General features: G+C 38.8%; 1 protein-coding gene across 2 annotated transcripts in view; it reads right to left on the bottom strand.

Moving 5' to 3' along the window:
- The window catches only part of dym (dymeclin), a 145,053-nt gene that overhangs the window by 6,401 nt on the left and 118,103 nt on the right, over positions 1–20,549 (bottom strand). The gene's annotated exons all lie outside the window — the stretch shown is intronic.

The raw sequence follows: 20,549 nt of genomic DNA, 5'->3' as shown, positions 1-20,549 counted from the left end.
TTGACCTTTTTTTTTTTTTTTTAATGATGATGACCCCAAAACGCAGTGTCAGCTATAAAATTAACTTACAAAATATACAGTTGTGAAAAACATTAGGACACCCCATTTATTAAGAAATGTTGAGTTTTTCCTCTTGAAAACAAAGTGATTTAATTACAGGTAAACAACAAAAAATAAATATTGTTTTGCTCATTAAACCAAATATATCAACAAAAATGCATATTCTAACTAGGGATGTCCCGATCCAGGTTTTTGCAGTTCCGATCGAAAATAAAGACATTGATTGACTGAAAATGGTTCAAGATTAGATGAAATGTCTTGTTTTCTCATGTATATGTATAATTGCTCTTCACCTAAAAATATATTTGTTTTATCCCAATACTCGATTAATCGATAGAATTTTCAGTCGGTTACTCGATTACTAAAATATTCGATAGCTGCAGCCCTACATATTTCAATAATCGGAATTTGGATGTTTGTGAATCGTTCTCGAATCTTCCACGGCCGAATCGCGTGTTGGATGGTGCGTCTTTACTCACGTGAGATAATGGCTCGTCATCCAGAATGAATTCTTCCGCAATGACTCTTGTTATTCCCTGGGCTTTGGGACTATCGAGTGCCAGTTTGTCACGCATAGCAAAAGTTTCTGCCAGTGTTGGTTGTGTAGGACCTTTCTTTTTGTCTTGGGTTTTCTTAACATACTCCTCATATTGTTTGTGGTGGTATTTCGCTAAATGCTTGATTAGGTTGGTTGTATTAAAACTTCTTACAGCTTTACCACTACGCTTGACTTTATTGTGGCATATGTTGCTCTCTGCCTCTTCGTCTTTGTCGTTCTTTAAGGTGAAATGATCCCACACAGCTGACATTTTTACCGATAAAGTCTCTCTGTACATTGGGAGACGGTAATGTAAATGTAGTGTGTTGAAGGTGTGCCGTAAAATGCGGACCGGATTTTAGGGAAACCGAAGCAAAAACGGGAATGGATTATGTAAATCGGTGCGCTGGAAAACCCGGACCGGACTTTAAAAAAAAAAAAAAACTGGATCGGAAGTCTGGATCGGAATTTTTCCCGTGTTCCGATCCGATACCGATGCGCATTTTTTGCCCATATCGGCGTCCGATCCGATATTACATCTCTAATTCTAACTGAGGAAAATTTTCGAACACCCTACCACCTAATAGCTAGTGTTACCCCCTTTAGCTGAAATAACTTCAGTGAGATGCTTTTTGTCGCCATCTACCAGTATTTGACATCGGTTTGAAGAAAGTTTGCCCCACTCCTTAACGCAATATACATTGCTGGCCAAAAGTATTGGCACCCCTGCAATTCTCACAGATAATGCTCAATTTCTCCAAGAAAATGATTGCAATTACAAACGCTTTCGTAGTAATATCTACAGTGGGGCAAATAAGTATTTAGTCAACCACCAATTGTGCACTTTCTCATACTTGAAAAGATTAGAGGCCTGTAATTGTCAACTTGGGTAAACCTTGACCATGAGAGACAGAATGTAGGGGGAAAAAAAACAGACAATCACATTGTTTGATTTTTAAAGTATTTATTTCCAAATTAGAGTGGAAAATAAGTATTTGGTCACCTGCAAACAAGCAAGATTTCTGGCTGTCAAAGAGGTCTAACTTCTTCTAACGAGGTCTAACGAGGCTCCACTCGTTACCTGTAGGCATGTGCCGGTATGAGATTTTGACGGTACGATAATCGTGAGCAAAAATACCTCGGTATCACGGTATTGCAATTATAGCTCCCAAAAATTCTGAGATGTATGGGTTAAAAAAAAACAATTTTTTTCCACTGAACAGGATTTTTTTTTTCAGACCATAGTTGCAAATTGGAACATGAATATATTGTTCAAATAAATAAATTATCAATAAAAAAATATTTGAAATAAAATTAAAATAAATATAACTTATAGACTATACTCACAGCCACAGCTCAAGTTGCACAAGATTACAGCAAGAACAAAATAATTTCTATAAAGTAATAACACTTCTGAATAAAATTTTAAAAAATGTATACTGCATGACTTTTTTTTTGAGGGTGGAAAAGTTTAAGTGAAGTTTCGCCATTTTCAGTCACTGTGTCAACTCTAGTCTACATGTCATGCCTTTGTGTTAAAAAGAACATAAGGAATTCATAAGTTAGGTAAAAATGTATAAGTTAGTTAAAATGTCAATATTGTTGTGGAAAGGTTTCATCTAAAAAAAAAAAAAAAAAAAAAACATTGGGAGTGAGACCTCACCTTGACCCAGCGAACGTGGATTTGTGCTTAGGGCAAGATCATCGTTCGGAATTAGCGATCTTTGATGCTATCATTTTTTTCCCCTTCATTCAAGCGAATCAAGCTTGTTTTCACACTCTGCGGCTGTAACACTCAACGAAGTTGCTCTCCCAGCTGAGCCTAGGCTAACATTCATCTTTGTAAGCTTTTACTTAGTTTGTATATTGAATTTGAAAAGAAAATGTGTGTTTTGTTTTTGGCGAACTTTTACCATGGTGCTAATCTGTGGAAGCTACTCACATGGAAAAATCTAATTGTACAACATTTTAAATGTATTCATTTTGTATATTAAACTTACCACGATTTGAGAGCTCAATACATTGAAGAACAGTACGCGTTATGTTTGGAGTAATTGTTTTTGGGTTAGCTGGCTGTGTAGCCGATAGCGTCACTCTCACACACAGCAACAAACGGGAGGGGGTGAGCGCTGCTGCGCCAAGCCGCTTCTGGCTGCATTTTTGACACAAGAAAAATAGCGAATACCGTCCTACGGTCTGACGGAAAATTTTTGTGGTTTTGAAACCGCGACGTTTTCACACCACGGTAAACCGTGAAACCGGTAACCGGCACATGCCTAGTTACCTGTATTAATGGCATCTGTTTTAACTCCTTATTGGTATAAAAAACTCTTGTCCACAGTCACACACTTCTTTCTGAAGGCCTCAGACAGCTCCTTTGATCTCACCATGGTGTTTTCTCTCACTTCAACAGTCAGGAGCACACCAAACTAAATGTTAGGGTTAAATAAGGCAAGCCTCCTTCAAAACACTGGGTAATGATGTTCTAATCATGTGCACCTGATGTGATACCCCTGTGTGTGATTTTAGCCATTTAAGTGGGATTGAATGTGATGGTGTCCTAATTTATTCTTCAACAGAAATTGCATTTAATTAAAATTACATTTTAAACCAGTTCTAAAAAAATATTTTTTTCGGTTTTAATTGTTTAGTTCTATTACTTGAATCCCTCAATATTGTTAGAATTCATATTAAATATCCATATGACCAAATATGTTAGAAAACACACAGGCTTCCATAGGGTGTCCTAATTTTTTCACATGACTGTCTTAACGCATGTAGCCAACGGAGTGCTGTCATCCCACACAGATTTTGAGTCAATTGGTCACATGACCTGGGAGTTTTTGCGCTAAAATTACTGACCACTTACACATATTTTAATGTTTTCAGGAAACACATTCACACGCACATTTTTTTCTCGGGAGCTCCAAGGGGAGGCGGGCTCAAGGGAGAGCTCCGTGCCTGGGCGAAGCTGTCGTGTCTTCCCCTTACCGCCCCCTGGAAGTCTCTGGTTAGATCCGGGAATTTATTCAATTTAACCTAGAGTGTCCAGTATTTCAGTCAGTAATTGAACCGATAGAGCATTCGAAACGAATGGTCATATTTACATTGCGTGGTAGTCTGCTTGCCCTGGGTTGGTTTTCAGCTGGAGGCTTCTCAGTGATCACTCTTCATGAGCTACTACAGCGATGGCAGATGTAATTCCACCTTACGCTGAGGTTAAATTGCTTACAGCATCCCGCGGGACACGGATCAAGTCCGGGTCCGACGCCTGGCCTCTTAACTAATGCGGCCATGTCGCCTTTTGACCCAGGTGATTCGATGGTTACTGTCTGGTAAATAAAAGTGGTGGACCGCGGCTAGTTCATGGGGGAAATAAAAGGAAATAACTTTGCTCCATGTGCCTGACCTGTGCTCATAACAGGTAAACACATCGGGGAGTGTAATAAAATGAAGCCAAACATAGAGCGGTGTCATTTTGCACGACAGTTTGACCTTATTGTTTGAGCCCGTGGCAGCGAGGTGCCGTGTTACATGATTACTCGTTAACAACAGTCAGACTCCCCTGGTCTCGGTTAGTGTCGACCACACTTATTCATAGGCACACACAAACCCATTGTTGTATTGTTTACACCGCAGTCCAGGCGACAAACACTACTGGGTCGCATGTCAATTAATTGACTTGAAACAAGTTGTATATCAAGGTTAGGAATCCTGAGCAAAGAAAAAATAAGACTAGGCAGTGCCCTGAACATTTCTAAATTAATCGGGAATACATAGCCAACTGAAAATTAGTTAGCTTTCCAATGTAAAACAAAGTGCCTGTAACATAAAAGAAACATGTTTATTTTATATGACACGCGGTAATTTTTTCTCCTGAATGAAATGGAACACTTGGATGTGTGCAGAAGCCATGAATCTCGCGCTTCGAAAATGAGAGACTTCCGGCTAAAGTCTTGGATTGAGGAAGAAGGCGGATGTGAGGGTGAGCTCACCATCACTATACAGCCATACTATTGTATGAAAAAAGGATCGCGGATTCAGATGATTTTGCAGATTAATTTGTTTATTTTTCGCATCACACCAGCCCAATGCGCTGCAGGCTTTTGTTGCTACACCAGGGAGAGTTGTGTGAGCTTTTCTGAGTTTCCAAAAGATCGCGTTCACCGCAAAGAATGAGCAAAACAAGTCCAACAATCGAGTGACCATTGGATGGACGAGGAAGTAAGTAAGCTACGTGTTTTTATATTATGTCAAATACTGGGATCAGGGCACAGGTTTTAATAAGGAGGTGGCTTGCATTTTGTGGGTGATAATGCTCCCTGTCCACCGAGAAGGCGGGAGTGGCTGCCACCCTTGGCCGACGAGCGGCGCCTTGTCGCACACCATGGTCGCCAGCCGATGTAGGCGGGAACGTCCGTGCTCGGGCAGTCATGCGCTCTCGTCTCCGGTTCTCGATTGTGTCGAGACTTCCACCCCCCTCGGCACTCTTCACGTGCCGGCCTAGAGAGCGCTATACTCTGCTTGGGCTCGGGCCGACACGCGCTCTGACGTCAGCCGGTTTGTCAACCGAGAATTCGCCATTTTTAGGCGTTCATATTCCTGCAGCGGCCCCGGCAGGCAGGTAGTGCTCGTCGCCGGAGCCAAAACTTGCTCGCAGCCGGGGGCTGGCCGATCGGTGAAGGCAATCACCCCCACATCCGTGTGTGACATGAGTCGGGGTAGTTTGGTACCCAGAGGTTCCCACATCTATACTACAGTAATTCAATTTTACAATATAGAAGCAGAAATAATTAGGGTTGTTCCGATCATGTTTTTTTGCTCCCGATCCGATCCCGATCGTTTTAGTTTGAGTATCTGCCGATCCCAATATTTCCCGATCCGATTGCTTTTTTTTGCTCCCAATTCAATTCCAATCATTCCCGATAAATTTTCCCGATCATATACATTTTGGCAATGCATTAAGAAAAAAATGAATAAAACTCGGACGAATATATACATTCAACATACAGTACATAAGTACTGTATTTGTTTATTATGACAATAAATCCTCAAGATGGCAGTTACATTATTAACATTCTTTCTGTGAGAGGGATCCACGGATAGAAAGACTTGTAATTCTTAAAGGATAAATATGACTTTGTGAATAAATAATGCCATCTAGTGTATTTGTTGAGCTTTCAGTAAATGATACTGTAGCATGCCCAAATGCATGATGGGAAGTGCAAACATTGCTGTGCTTAGTGCTACCAATTGATATATCTTCTTTGCGTTGGGAAATAAAATATGGTGTTAAAAAAAGATCAATTACTACCTTGCTTCCCTACATTGCTTCCCACGATATTTCTAATCGTAGGGAGAGGGATTGTAAGGCTTTAGCCATTTAAAACAAGGCTCCAAAGGCTGCCAAAAAATTCTCTACTCATTTTACGCTGCCTTTTAGCTCTCTATATAGGTAAAACGGCGCCATTACAGATTGAGCGCAACGATGCGTGAGTGGGTCGTGCAGCACATTCATTAATTGCGTTAAATATACATTTTTGAAAAAATTAATTAGCGCCGTTATCGGGATAAATTTGATAATCCTACCTTAAGCCCAAAGACTCTGGATAAGTGTAACATATTATGTCTGTAACGTAAAATACAATTAGAAAACGATTTAATTTAAAAATATATTTTTATTAAAAAAAGGCATGTCCGATATTTTTTTGCCTATTCCGATACTTTGAAAATGACGTGATCAGACCCGATCGATCGGGACATCTCTAGCGATAATAGTAGCTAAACAGTACTAGCTAAACTAGCTTGCTACTAAATGAGTTCACTCGACCTTGTTAGGACTAGCGTTCTGTTTGCACGTTGTCCAACGACGAACTCATCGAGTTTCTCTTCCAATTCTTTCACTGCGTGAGGCCAATTTTCCCGTCATTTATCAATGAATAATGCATGAATCTTAATGACAAAACTCCGACGCGCTGATGGAAGGTGTGCCATTTGGTGCAGACCCAAATTGGTATTGTTCAACACCCTCCGGCAGAGATCTGCAGTTAACCGAGTGCTGTTCTCGTTACAGCTTCAATTATCTCAGTGACCTTCTAAGCGCACTGTAATTGGCGAGGTCTTCTGTAATGTCACAGTGATTATAGCAAAGATTTCAACCTAAAAACTGAAACTAAAAGAATGAAAATGTCACCGGAATATTGTGTTTCCGTGCTTGTGAGTGAAAGTGGCTGCTGTTGAACATTTGATGAGCTGGTGTCTACGAGACAGTCGTCTACGCACAAACACCAGTCGGATAATAGCGATCCTGCATTGTCAACACAATGTACGTTTGTGTGTGTGTGGGGTCTGGCATATGGTCTGTGAACCCGGTAGCCTTGGTGTCTGGGTCATTATGATAGCGATAGGATAGCGCTGAATAGGGACAGGCAGGACTCAATAGAGCGTGTCTTTAGCACAGCTGATTACTGACGGCATGTGCTTTTATACTGTATGTCTATGCAGACAGTAGAATATAATGAGACGCTCTTATATTATTGATAGCCCACTATCTGCCTGCTGTTTGCCTTGCTAGCCCTTGTATTTTGTTGCCAGCATGCTTTGCAGATGCCATCCAGTATTAATTGTATCTGACCAAGATAGACTATGTTAAGATAAGTATTTACACTCGACTCCATAATGAAATGGTAAAAAAACAATTGGAATGTTAAAAGTGATTGTATTTTGTCAATACTTTCACGTGTTTTTTTTTTTTTTTTTTGAGAATGGTAGGAAAGATGTAAAAATCCATTACAGTTTTAGGTGGCACAAAATACAGTGTCCAGTCCCTGAAAAAAAGTCTTGTCACTTATCCATTTTGTGGAAACAATTGCTAATAACCTGACATTTAATTATTCAATTGGTTATAGAAATGACTCATATAAAAGCTAAGTCCCTCCCAAAAGATGTTGAATGGACGAAAATATATTTGTTTCACTGAAAAAAGATTTATCATTTAATGAAGTCATAAAGGTCAAATTTTGTCAAGACAAAAGTTTTGTCGCCTACAGAAAGTAGTGTGAAAATTGAACAAAAAATGTTATTCAAATACAAAAATAGGTTAAATAACATAAGCAAATTAAGTAGTGGTGCTGTGTAGGGTTGTTCCGATCATGTTTTTTTGCTCCCGATCCGATCGTTTTAGTTTGAGTATCTGCCGACCCCGATATTTCTCGATCCGATTGCGGTTTTTTTTCTCCCGATACAATTCCAATCATTCCCGATAATTTTTCCCGATCATATACATTTTGGCAATGCATTAAGGAAAAAATGAATAAAACTCGGACGAATATATACATTCTACATACAGTACATAAGTACTGTATTTGTTTATTATGACAATAAATCCTCAAGATGGCATTTACATTATTAACATTCTTTCTGTGAGAGGGATCCACGGATAGAAAGACTTGTGACTTTGTATATTGTGACTAAATATTGCCATCTAGTGTATTTGTTGAGCTTTCAGTAAATGATACTGTAGCCATTTAACTGTGGTACCAATTGATATATCTTCTCTGCGTTGGGAAATAACATAGGGTGTTAAGAAAAAGATCAATTACTACCTTTCTTCCCCACATTGCGTCCCACGATATTTCTAATCGTAGGGAGAGGGATTGTAAGGCATTAGCCAATTAAAAAAAGGCTCCAAAGGCTGCCAAAATTCACTCTACTCATTTTACGCTGCCTTTTAGCTCTATATAGGTAAAACGGCGCCATTACAGATTGAACGCGACAACGCGTGAGTGGGTCGTGCAGCGCATGCGTTAATTGCGTTAAATATTTTAACGTGATAAATTATTTTTAAAATTTGTGACTGCCGTTAACGGGATACATTTGATAACCCTACCTTAAGCCTAAACTAATGACTCTGGATAAGTGTAACATATTATGTCTGTAACGTTAAATACAATTAGAAAAGGATTTAATTAAAAATATGTATATATATTAAAAAAAGGTATGTCCGATATTTTTTTGCCGATTCCGATACTTTGAAAATGACGTGATCGGACCTGATCGATCAGGACACCGCTAGTGCTGTGAGATCCAAATTTTATATTTTGTATGACTTCCATGGGCTTGAAGGACTGCATCCATGCAGTTTGGCAAGGATTCATACAATTTATTGATGAAGTCATCAGTAACATCAAAGAAAGCAGTCTTGCATGCCTCCCAGAGTTCATCAACATTCTTGGCTTTCGTCTTCCATGCTTCCTCTTTCATCCTGGTCATGTCTGGTGACTGGGCTGGCCAGTCCTGGAGGATCTTGATCTTCTTTGCCTTGAGGAACTTTGAGGTAGAGATTGAAGTATGCGATGGAGCAACATCCTGCTGCAGAAATTTTCCCTTTTTATGGTTAGGAATGTACGAGGCAGCTAAGATATTTTGATATTTCAGACTATTTATGTTGCCTTCCACCCTGCAGATCTCTCACACACCCCCATACTGGATGTAACCCCAAACCATGATTTTGCCACCACCAAACGTCACAGTTTTGTGGCAAAAGGTGGATTTTTCAGATGAATCTTCCATTGAATTACACCACAGTTGCCACAAATATTGCAGGAGACCTACTGGAGCCCGCATTGATCTGAGATTCACTCAGAAAACAGTAACCCGGGTAATGACAATGCTTAACTCACGGCTCTGATATCTCCCGGCATATTTGTGTTTGGTTTGTATTGTTGATGTTGATTGTTGATGTTTTGTTTTTGTTAATTAATGCCACTTGATAGACAAACAATAATACCTGACTGCTGTCGACAGCGTCTACAAACTACTCAGACATAATACTACGGTAGATATAGTTTTAAAAACTAGATGCGAAATGACAGACTCGGTGGCGTTAGCAGCACATGCATAGAAAACTAGATGCGAAATGACAGACCTGCTGGCGTTAGTAAACAACCGCCATCTTAAAGCAGTAGATTTCCCTGAAAGGCTGTTGTAGCGAACTTTCCAAGCGACCCTAATGAACTTTTTATCTAAAATACTCCTAAATCGGCAAAATCTTGACTTGAATCTATCTTTAAATGATGAAACAGTTTTAAAACTTTCACATGTCGAAAGTAGACTGAAGGGAAATTATGGAATAACGGGAGCAATTTTAACAATTTTATTTACTGTTTTGAACTGTTAACTGGATACTGAAATAGTCATTTATTTAAGCCTGAGAGGATTTTTGTACAATTTTTGTAACTAACGTACGAAACATTAAAATCAGCTAATAGCTGGTGGTGGGAGTACATCAATAATGTCCCCAAAGATTCCCACCTCTAGTTGCGAGTGGTAGAATTTTGCCTCGATTATAATAATGGGCTCCTCTCAGTACAGATTAATACCATGGACCAGGGGTCAGCAACCCTGGTCCTCGAGTGCCACTATCCAGCTTGTTTTCCATGTATCCCTCCTTTTTCACACCTGAATCAAATGATCAGCTCATCAGCAAGCTCTGCAGGACCTGATAACAATCATGATTATTTGATTCAGGTGTGTTAAAGGAGGGAGACGTGGAAAACAAGCTGGATAGTGGCACTCGAGGACCAGGGTTGCTGACCCCTGCCATGGACATACCGCTCCACTGCATACTGCAAGGCTCTCTGTCTGCTTTTAGACGAAATTCATTATTTAAAAAAATATATATAGTTTTTAAGAAAACAGGTCTATTGCCAACGGTAGTGCAAATCCAGAAATTTGAACTCCCGTCATCATCCATAAATCGTTCGTTCACTCAGTCACTGTCACTGACAGAATTTCACAGAGCCTTGGGTTGTCAGAGTTTTCCAAGGCGGCGGGGTTTTACGACAGGTCCATTGCTTATCCGGATGCTCCACAACAATGTCATGTCAACTGTGAGTGAACATTTTGATAGACGTAGAGCGTATGTTGCATTTGAGGCCTCTCATGATATTCCAATACTTGAATTTGATCTGCTTTCAATCCCCGAGTGTCTCAACAGTGAACACAGGGAGCGCCTAATAATCGAGACGCCACTCACTTTACTGGAACAGATGGAACAAATCAGCGCTTCCGACGTCTGGGGGAGCCTATTTCCCAAAATGATAAAAAGCTGTTAGCGTGGCGTCCCGTCAAGATGGTGGGCCAGTGGTTAATCTGAAAAACGGTCTCAAGAGCAAAACGGGAGCAGAAATATGCGGCACCAAAGGTAACATCTTATCAAAATGAGAACTTCTCAACTGGTTCCCATAAGAGCGAAAATGTGACCCGGCACATCAAAACGACCCATTTTCAAAGTTCAAAGTTTTGGTATAATCAAAAAGGGAATAACCTCAGTTTTACAAAGACACATAAGGAAGTTTTGCCTCTTCAAATGAAGGATGAGTGTGTTTCAGAGCCGTTTTTGGGAGGGTGGCAGCCCTTTATCATTTTTGCCTTAGTCTTTTGGACGAAAACACTTGTTAGTCTCAGTCATATTTTTGTAATTTCAAAATCTGCTCATCTTCGTCTTGTTTTAGTTGACAGTTACTCAAAATGTTTTCGTCTGGAAAATTAAGTTTTAGTCCTATAACAACGACAGGTCATCCTCGGGTTACGAACAAGTTCCGTTCCAAAGCCGGCGACGTAACCCCAATTTCCGCGTAAGTTGCAACTAACCCTTTAAGTGCCCCAAAATGACTGTGCAAAAAGTCCAAAAGTTTTGTTTAATGATGGAAGATACACTGCCATCTGGTGGCAGCGTTGCTCCTTATGACTGAGGAGCAGACTCTCATCTGACATGGTTGAAGGACAGCTGCACTCTGGTTTAGCCCACATAAAGCTGTAAGTTGTTTCAGCTAATTTATATGTAGATATAGGATATGGCGGAAAACACAGACAAGACTGAAAAAACTGTTTCTACTCTTGCACTCCTCTTTAAAAGAAACTGCTGTATTTTAAGCCAAAACAACTGTTGTTTTTGATAGAACAATACGTCTATATGCTGCCAAAGCAGATTCAAGCCCCCGAAGTGTTTTTAATTTGTCCAGACGTCGCGCAACCGCTTTTGTTTCAACCCAGCCATAAAACGAAGGTAATTAACTATATTTATTATTCAAAATGTCTGTCATTTTTAGCTTAGATTTATTAATTGATGACTCATATTTCGTAAAAAAAAAAAAACGACTTAAAAAAAATTATTCACTCACATATTTTCAATTTTTAAACAAATTGTCACAATGAAAAAAATGGCGTCTGTAAAAAAGTCACCAATATTTACCTCATAACTATCACTTAATTGTATTTTTTTGTTGCTGTCGCATTTTCTCCGATATGTTAGATGATAAATAATCGATCCAAGCAAAGAAAAATTGGAAAGAAAAACAAAACAAAACAAAAAAAAAAACGTTTAAAAGGGTAAATATAGGAAAAAGGAAATCTTGACCACTCCTTGATGTCTGCAATTTCTGCATCGCGACCCTTGTTATATTACCATGTTTCACCCATAAAATCCCCCAAAAATCCAGCTGTGGCCATTCAAAGCAGTGTCTTGACACTCAGTGATAGATGCTACATGGAGTTTTGGGATCGAAACAAGGTAAGTACGCGATCTCGTTAAAGTCATGGCGTCTGTAATTCTGTTCTCGCATGCTCTCACCTCCAGATAGGGTTTTGCGGTTTAAAAAACTTTTTTTTTTTTTTTTTTTTAAATGTCCTCCTGTTCAAAATTTTTCTTCCCCCAGAAAATTGAGATTTTAAGCTTTCCATTGATGTATCACACATACATATCGGTCAATTTTGAAAGTTGGCTAAAATGGGGGTCTCAGAGCGGAACTTCAAGTCACCTGAGTGTTTTCCGCCATATACATTTTTAACCCCTTCAGACATGAGCATACTGCTGAAGGAGCAGTGAGCCGCATAAGACTCTTTAGCGCTGCCCTAGTGGCTCCCTGGAGATTTTTCAAAAATGTTTGAAAATGGAAAAAGATGGGGGAGGGGAATTTTTTATTTTAACATGGTTTCTGTAGGAGGAAAAACACGACAAAAACATTCTTCTAATTCATTATTATTGTAATGAAGTTAAATTTGAGGCGGTATCGTACAAAATAGTAGTCACGTGGTGTGTCATTCTGTATAGGATTCACTGCAGAAACAAACAAAAATTTACCGTATTCTCCACACTATGAGGCGCACCTTCAATGAATGGCTCATTTTAGAACCGTTTTCATGCATAGGGCACAATGCATTATAAGGCGCAGTAGTAGAAGTACTAGTGGTTGGCGTTGCGTTATGAATCCATAAGATGGAGCTGAGCTAAACGGAATGCCGTGCCATGATGAACTAATAATGATCCATATATAAGGCACATCGGATTATTAGGCGCACTGTCGGCTTTAGAGAAAGTTGAAGGCTTTCAGGTGTGCATTATAGTGCGGACAATATGCTAATCATGAAGGTTATATTAGTAGCCAATTTAGTCGTTTTGATATTCAGCTAATATAGATACATACAGCATGTGTTGCCTTCATTATAAGGCTTATATAAGACTTTGAATTTTTTTGCGGCTCCAGACATATTTGTTTGTTGTTTTTTTTTTTGCTCTAATTTGGCTCTTTCAACATTTTGGGTTGCCGACCCATGGCTTAGAGCAGGGCTGTCCAAACTTTTTGCAAAGGGGGCCAGATTTGGTGCGGTGAAAATGTGGGGGCCCGATCCTGGCTGACGTCCTTTACGTAGAACAATATATTTAAGCAAATTTTAGCAAGCCATTCTGTGTGTCACATTTGCTTTATTATTGTTTTTAATTAATGATTTCAACAATCTCGCAACTAGCCTTTGTGGCGTTCTCTTTTGACTCTCGGGCTCTTGCGAAATACTGCTGCTGTGAAATTTAACTAGCTTCAAGTTGCTTTAATTTCTTCAATTTCTCGTTGTGTATCTTCCCTGTAATCTTGTCTAGGGCTGCAGCTATCGAATATTTTAGTGGTCGATTAATCGATGGTCTACTTAGTTTGAATAATCGAGTAATCGGATAAGGAACATGAAAAATTAAAATACCTGAGCTGAGCCTCAAACAGTATATATTTTTCTAAATGAGGATCAATGTACAACAAAAGAACAACTGGCTAACTTACATAGAAAAAGTCCGCTAGCTTAAATGCTAATGTTTTTATTTTATTTTATTTTATTTTATTTTAACAATGCTCTTAACAAATGGCTCAGACACAAATTCCCACAAAAAACGGCTAAATATACAAATAAACTAAATTAAGAATGCATTAAAAAACATTAGCGCAAACAAAAACTTAGCTTACGTTGGTCTTAACAGGGAGCAGGTGGTTTCAGCCATGTGAAAAGAGGCAGACCAGAGGGCAGTGTATCCACCCTCATCAATAAAACTAATTGCAAACACTTTCAAAATAAACCATTAAAACGGCACTTTAATTAAACAAATACTCGAAGCAACAAAATTTAATTAGAATTATTTTTGTAATCGAATACTCGAGTTAATCGATTAATCGTTGCAGCACTAATCTTGTCGTACATGTCTTGTCTTGTTTGGTTATATCGCCTCACATTGAACTCTTTAAAAACAGCAACTGTCTCTGCAAATGAGGCAGACACGGTTGTTGCGTATTTCAGTGAAGAAATAGTCAAATTTCCACCTATCCTTGAAGCGTCGGCCCTCGAAGTCAACTTTCTTTTTTTTGTTGTTGTTGTTGTTGCCATTTTAGAAAATTGGAAGGGTCACACGGGGTAACAATGCTTAGACTGCTGTTTTGCCTTTTAGTGGGTAAATGAGGAGCAGCATTTAGTGTGTAAGCTACTTCATATGCTGGTAGCAGTACTGCTCACCAATTTATTAAGTCTGTGTGCGGGCCAGACGTTATTGATTTTATGACAGAAGCTGGGGGCCGGATGAAATTTGACCATGGGCCACATTTGGCCCCCGGGCCGGACTTTGGACATGTCCAGCTTAGAGTGATGCGGAAAAAGTAAGAGTGACATTGGGGTAGCGGTAGCGGCTCGGTGTGGCAGCTAGCTAGCTAGCTAAACTTTAACAGTGACAGCGACGGAAAGAATTTATAAAAAGGAAAGATGCTAACTCAGAACTAGACAGAATTCATTGAATTTCGGTTTCCTCTCGAAGAGTCTCTAGTGTGACGTAATAAGCAAAAGCTATCTTTAATTGGGATTTAGGCTAGCGAGATTAACATTCAACTGTGTCACACCGAGTGAGAAAAATATCTATATAAAATTTGTTTTTCTTTGTGTTTGATTCCTATTCAATACATGACCCTATATTGTTAATATAGTTCACAGACATTTTTACATTTTTTGATGGTAGCGTGCCTTGGGATATATTTTAATGAAAAAAGTGTGCCGTGGCTCAAAAAATGTTGAAAAACACTGTCCTAGAATGATTTCCAGACCCATCTATCAATAATTGTTGTGTCGCCATATCGAAAGATCATCATTTTCGTCAGCCTTGTATCGCAAATCATACCGTGAGCTAGTTCTTCACCCCTAGTAAAAACCATCACAGTATGGCTATATTGTTTTCACAAGCAAAATGTGAGAGACTGCCTACCAGCAATTCAAAATAAAAAGCTTTAGAGTACACAGAACACAGACTTTTGCCTTCTCCTCTGCCATTATTAGAGCAAGCACAAACAAGTATCCGATACGGCCACATATCTCAACAAAAGAATGTTTTCCCTTGGTTGCAGCACTTTCTTGGAATATTATCTTGGTGCCTCCACTGTCTGCACAGCGCCTTCCTTTCTGAATATATCTGTACTTCCCTCCTCTTCTGGCAGTTACACAGTTATCTGGGCCTACTTAGTCTGAGCTCCTATCAGTTCGTCGTAGGTCACTGCGGGTCATGCCCTCGCCTCTGGACGCAGACTGGCTGGACTCATGCCTTCACTCGGGGACGCCGTGTTCCCTTCCTTTCCTTTCCACTGCTGTTAAGAGCTAAGCCAGACAGAGAAGAATGCGACCCGCGGAGCAAGCACGAACCACGCTCAAAACACTAAAGCAGCCCATGGAGATCTGTCAAAAACAAACATCGCACAAACATACACACAAGCTCAGCATGTTGCTCTGTCAAAATCATGCCCGTGTAATATTCTTCCCCAATGTTCGTAGTCACAAGAAGCTGGATTCTGTGTTTAAGCTGCACTTGTCTTCTCGTATATTTATTATTCAAGACACAAAAAGAATCTAACACCTATATATAAAGTAAGTCTTTACAATGTGAGGAATGAACATAAACCACAACATAAAACGTAATTCATTACAGTTACAAATTACTTCTCCCCAAAAGTAACTGCGTTAGTAACTCAATTACCTGAATGTCAGAGTAATTAGTTACTTGACAAAGTAACTGGTGTTACCCTTCATTATTTTTTTTTCATTCTAAACAAAAAAAAAACATAGTAACCTTTGCTATGTTTGGAAGTCATTTAATGTTGTGAATTAGTGCTGCAACGATTAATCGATTAACTCGAGTATTTGATTAGAAAAAAAAGATTCGAATGAAATTTTGCTGCTTCGAGTATTCGTGTAATTAAAGTGGCTTTGTAATGGTTTGTTTTTGAAGGTGCTTGCATTTAATTTCATTGATTTGGGTGGATACACTGCCCTCTAGTCTGCCTCATTTTACATGGTCAAATCCAGCTGCACCCAGTTAAGACCAACATAAGCTAGGTTTTTGTTTAAGCTAATGTTTTTTAATGCATTCGTAATTTAGTTTAAAGGTATATTCAGCCAATTGTTGTTGGAATATGTGTCTGAACTATTTGTTGAGAGCATTGTAAAAAAAAAAAGTTAGCATGTTATAGTATTTAAGTTAGTGGACTTTTGCTATGTAAGTTAGCCAATTGTTTTTTTGTTGTACATATGTAGATCCTTATTTATTTATACCGTTTGAGGCCCAGCTCAGGTATTTAAAATTTTTATGTTTATCCGATTACTTGATTATTCGAACTAACTAGTTCATTAATTAATCGACTACTAAACTAATGGATAGCTGCAACCCTAGTGTATTATCAAACGTAATGAAATTTTTAGGTAAGAAGTAAGATTTTTATATAAGATCTAGAATTTTTTGAGTGAAAACAGTATATATATATATTTTTTGTCACTTCTGAGATGCAATTGTTGGCTGATTTCAACTATGTACATCGAAAATAAAGACATTGATTGACTGAAAATGGTTCAATAATCAATAGTAGATGAAATGTCTTGATTTCTTGTGTATGTTTATAATTGCTCCTTACCTAAAAAAAAATGTTTTATCCGATTACTCAATTAATCGATAGAATTTTCAGTTGAATACTCAATTAATAAAATATTCGATAGCTGCAGCCCTATTGTGAATCAACCGTTAAAGTTAAAGTTAAAATTGCTCCCGTTATTGCATTAATTCCCTTCTGTGTATTTTCGACATGTTAAAGTTTTAAAACTGTTTCATCATTTAAAGATAGATTCAAGTCAAGACTTCGCCGATTTAGGAGTATTTTAGATAAAAAGTTAGGTTCGCTAGGAAGGTTCCCTGAGTGGTCTACTGCTTTAAGATGGCGGCTGTTTACAAACGCCGCCGAGTATCATTTTGCATCTAGTTCTCTATACATGTGCTTAACGCCGCCGTGTCTCACATTTCGCATCTAGTTCTCTATACATGTAATTTATAAAGTAGCATCATGTGGGCGTAGTTTGTAGGCTATCGGCTACAGTCAGGTATTATAGGAGCCACCTAGCCTAGCATCGTGTTTGCAACAGCGTCACAACTCCCTTCCCTCCAAGAGAGCCCTCGTCTCTGTGACTCCGTGGCTCTCAGACTTTTCTCACGTTATTCAACCAACGTAGTAACGCACGCCTTTACATCCTCAGTAACGGTAACGGCGTTGCCAAGATGAGAAAAGTAATTAGATTACTCAATACTGGAAAAAAATAACGCCGTTATACTCTTTTATTCACTCATTTGCTCCCAGAAACGTATAAATACGTTCTATTTTTAAATGCTTCATTGTCCCCCAAATTTTTTTTTTTACAAGAAGCATCTGTAGCTGGACGACCAAGCAAAACGAGTGGGACCCCCAGTGCAGCGGCTCGCCGAGCAGACCCCGCAGACGCAAAAATAATCCATCTTTGTGAGACAGACAACGATGAGGGAAAAGTTTACACAGCTGACGTGGCGACAACGGCATCATCTCGGCGACAAAGCGCCATCTCTCAGTAGTCATGAGTAAATAAATTGTTACTTTGACATCAAAAGCTCCATTTGTCTGGTTGTTCATGGTATTTTGTAAAAGGAAACCATTATTCAGATGTTTGGGATGTAACTAATGCAAAAAATAGCTTTGTTAAAATCAATGTTTGAAATGTATGCGTTTACAAAAAGCTAATTTTCTCCCGTTTTTTCATCAGAAATTGGAAAATTGCTCAAACTAAGCTATTTTCTAATGTTGATTTCTAAAGAATGGAAAAATATATGAACTTACTTTTTTCTGCTGAAAGAAGAGAGTTTAATCTTTCTTTTGGTGGGTTCCATGTTTATATAGCAATAGAACAGAATTTTCTGTGGGCCTTGCAAAATCAGTCAAAATCCAGAAAAACGGCCGGGAGCGAAGGGCCTTGCTCTGGTGAAAATGACTGGGAGTTAATGAGTTAACAACACTGCATATTACACTTGAGGGTATTGGGAAGCACTACAGCATTAATGAGGTTATACTAGAGGTAGGAATCTTGGGGCACCTGGCGATTCGATTACGATTCAGAGGCAACTATTCGATTATAAATCAATTATTGATGCACACCCCCTCCCACAGCTTTTAGCTGCTTTTAATGTTTCGTACATTAGTTACAAAAATTGTACAAAAATCCTCTTAGACTTAAATAAACTACTATTTCAGTATCAAGTTCAGGGCTGCAGCTATCGAAGATTTTTGTAGTCGATTAATCAATGGACTAGTTAGTTAAAATAATCGAGTAATCGGATAAGAAACACAAAAAATTAACATACCTGAGCAGAGCCTCAAAACTGTATAAAAATTAAAAAAACAAAACAAAAAAAACCAAAGAGGAAACATAGACATAGAAAAAGTCCGGTAGCTTAAATGCTATAAAATGCTAGTTTTTTTTTTTATTTATTTATTTTTTTATTTATTACAATGCTCTTAACAAATGGTTCAGACACAGATTCCCACAAAAAACGGCTAAATATACCTATTAACTAAATTAAGAATGCATTAAAAACATTAGCTCAAACAAAAAACTTAGCTTACGTTGGTCTTAACAGGGAACAGTTGGATTCAGCCATGTGAAAAGAGGCAGACCAGAGGGCAGTGTATCCACCCTTATCAATAAAACTAAATGCAAACACTTTCAAAATAAACCATAACATTGCCACTTTAATTAAACGAATACTCGAAGCAACAAACTTTAATTCGAATATCGAATAATCGAGCTAATTGATTAATCGTTGCAGCACTAATCAAGTTACCGATTCAAAACAGTAAATAAAATACTCAAGTCTCTATTCTGTACCAGCAGTTTTAAACTACATTCAGTCGAATGTGAATCAATCGTTAAAGTTGTTAAAATTCCTCCCGTAATTCCACAATTTCCCTTTTGTCTACTTTCGACATGTGAAAGTTTTAAAACTGTTTCACCATTTAAAGATAGACTGAAGTCCAAATGTTGGCGTATTTTAGATAAAAAGTTCATTAGGTTCACTCGGAAGGTTCGCTACAACAGCCTTTCAGAGAAGTCTACTGTTTTAAAATGGCGGCTGTTTACTAACGTCTGTCATTTTGCATCTAGTTTTCTGTACATGTGCTAACGCCGCCGAGTCCGTCATTTCGCATCTAGTTCTATATACATGCGATATCTACCGTACCATTATGTGGACGTAGTTTGTAGAAAAGTGGGCATTGTTTGTAGCGGCTGTCGGCTGCAGTCAGGTATTATTGTTTTTTTTATCTAGCAGCGTAAGTTTTCAGTCCGTTCCTCATTGCGTCCCGAAGACCGCGCTGACTGTGTTGTGTTTTGACATATTTCAATAATCAAAATTTGGATCTTTGTGAATCGTTCTCTAATCTTCCACGGCCGAATCGCGAATAATCTTAGAATCGGAAATTTTGCACACACTTCAGGTATGTTGCTTAAATTAATGCATCTAAACTGGTTGCCAAAAAAACTGATGTTGAAAACATCAGAGCAAAATGGAACAAAAGTTGCCACTGCTTGAGTTGCCAAATTAACAGAGAAATGAAATGAGAAATGAAAGAGAAATGCCTAAAATTGGCAAAGAGGTGTACAGAAGTTCACAAAAAAAAGTAAGTTAGCCTCAAAGTCAACGATATTTGACCGAACATAGCAATTATCCTTCACCGCTACCTCGTCAGCATTCTCCGCGCGTTCGCTGCCAAGAGCTTTTAGCGGTAATTACCAATTCATTGATGATTCCACACAACATTAATCCAGCCTATGGATTTTCACGCTGCGGGCTGAGTAGCCGAATGAGCTCATCAGACGAAGGCATGCGCGAGGTGTGGAGAGCGACAGCTGTTTGTTTGAGCGATGGCGCCATCAAACAGTGGCCCGTGTCTCCCCGAGGAGACATTGGCCAAATTGTCTCCCCGCTTCACGGCGCCCTCTGGAGGTTACAAAAAAAAAAAAAAAATTCAGACGTGTCGTGCGTCAATGTGACTGCGAAGCATATGGGCATAAACATAGACTTCATAACCGATTGACATGACACAGGAAACGGGGCCGATTCTTAGGGGGCCTATTTTCAAAAACTCAAATTCAAATATTTACAAAAACAAAGCTGCTACCAACGTAAAACCAAAACAGGCAGCTACCTTAGCCATATATGAGTCTCCATGAGCAGCGGCATCAAAACATTCAAAGTCGTTCCCTTATAAAAACCTGATTAATTATTTTCTATATAAGTACACCACAACTT

The sequence above is a fragment of the Corythoichthys intestinalis genome, chromosome 17 (assembly GCF_030265065.1).
Source record: "Corythoichthys intestinalis isolate RoL2023-P3 chromosome 17, ASM3026506v1, whole genome shotgun sequence".
In the NCBI taxonomy this organism is placed as follows: domain Eukaryota; kingdom Metazoa; phylum Chordata; class Actinopteri; order Syngnathiformes; family Syngnathidae; genus Corythoichthys; species Corythoichthys intestinalis.
This window is presented reverse-complemented; position numbering and strand designations above follow the sequence as displayed.